We start from the raw sequence: 2,212 nt of genomic DNA on the forward strand, positions 1-2,212 counted from the left end.
TGTGTGTGTGTGTAATGTATGGGGGGGTGTGGTGTGTGTGCACGTGTACACGTGCCTGTGTGTGTGTCTGTGTGGGGGATGTGTGTGTTCGACTGTTACACATTCTGAGGTAAGTACCCAATGATCCCCCAGAAAATAGCAGTACACTTCCTGCTGATACAGTGACTTAAAAAGAAAAATAATAATCCATCATTGTATTTACTGTACGTGCGATTTCAACAGTTGATGTAGTTGCACACTGATCACGTAAATGCTTAAATGTGTCTGCCAACACTCATATTTTTCATATTTTGATAATCATTTGCTTAGCTTTTCTTCTGCTGCCCGCTTGCTTTGCTGCTGTGTGGATTTCCAGCTGTTTAGATATCCTGTTTCAACATGTTTTGACTATCTCTATTATCTCTACTATCTCTATTATTTCTAGTATCTCTATCATCTCTACTATCTCTATCTCTACTATCTCCAATTTCTCTACTATCTGCATTTTCTCTACTATCTCTATTATCTCTACTATCTCTATTATTCCTAGTATCTCTATCATCTCTAATATCTCTATTATCTCCAGTATCTCTACTATCTCTATTATCTCTACTATCTCTATTATTTCTAGTATCTCTATCTCTATCTCTACTATCTCCAATATCTCTACTATCTGCATTATCTCTACTATCTCTATTATCTCTACTATCTCTATTATCTCCACTATCTCTATTATTTCTAGTATCTCTATCATCTCTACTATCTCTATTGTCTCTATTATCTCTACTATCTTTACTATCTCTGTTGTCTCTATTATCTCTACTATCTCTACTATCTTTACTATCTCTATTATCTCTACTATCTCTACTATCTTTACTATCTCTATTATCTCTATTATCTCTACTATCTCTATTATCTCTATTATCTTTACTATCTCTATTGTCTCTATTATCTCTACTTTCTCTATTATCTCTCCTGTATAAATGGACCAGTGCTGCACCCATACTGGACCCATACTGGACCCATACTGGACCCATACTGTAGCCATACTGGACCCATACTGGACGCATACTGGACCCATACTGGACCCATACTGTAGCCATACTGGACCCATACTGTACCCATAATGGACCCATACTGGACCCATACTGTAGCCATACTGGACCCATACTGGACCCATACTGTAGCCATACTGTAGCCATACTGTAGCCATACTGGACCCATTCTGGACACGGACCATGCATTCATTGCCTAACACACACTTTACTTTGGAGCAGATTTGAGAATTGACTCCAAAGCCTGATGTACTGCAGTAAAATGATGGAGACCACTACAGCTGGAGGACCAGGAAGGGTGCAGCGGGTCACATTTAACGGGATGAACTCACTGTAAAACATACATTCATGGAGTCTCTCTCTCTCTCTCTCTCTCTCTCTCTTTCTCTCTCTCTCTCTCCCTCTCTCTCTCTCAGACTGAAGGCCTTTGAGGAGAGCGGGGCGTACAAGGCGGTGTGGGGCGGAGGCTCCGGTCAGGATGGCGTGGTGTCCAATCAGCCGCCGTCGTCTCGAGTCTTTGATGAGAGAGAGCAAATGATCATGAGCGGAGGATATATACGGAGGTAGAGAGAGAGAGAGAGAGAGAGAGAGAGAGTTTAATGAATTAGAGCTGCAAAAATTAATTGATTAGTAATCAACTATTATATTTCTCAAACTATTTTAAAAGTCGATTAATCGGTTTGAGTCATTTTTTAAGAAAGAAAGTAGTGCTGCAACTAACCATTATTTCCTAAATGAATGGATGAGTAGTTCGGTCTCTAAAATGTCTGAAAATGGTGGAAAACGTGGATTGGTGTTTCCCAAAAAGCCCGAGACGACGTCCTCAGATGTCTTGTCTTGTCCCACAACTTAGAGATATTCAACTACTGTCAAAGAGGAGAGAAAAAACTAGAACAATATTCAAATTTAAGAAGCTGGAATCACAGATTTGTTTTCATTTCTTTTCACAAATTACTCGAATATCAACAAAGTTGTCACTTCATTTAATCCTTTATTTAATTTTACAGACTGAAGGCCGATAAAAACTACACATAACACATTACAAGAGGGTTAAAAACCAAACACACAACCATAAATACGGACAAACTGACTCCCATAAATCACAAAGAGACACACAACAACAACAACAACAAACATTCATACATACATATACATACAAACATACAAATATATCAATG

This window comes from Etheostoma cragini, chromosome 3 (assembly GCF_013103735.1).
Source record: "Etheostoma cragini isolate CJK2018 chromosome 3, CSU_Ecrag_1.0, whole genome shotgun sequence".
NCBI classification, from domain to species: domain Eukaryota; kingdom Metazoa; phylum Chordata; class Actinopteri; order Perciformes; family Percidae; genus Etheostoma; species Etheostoma cragini.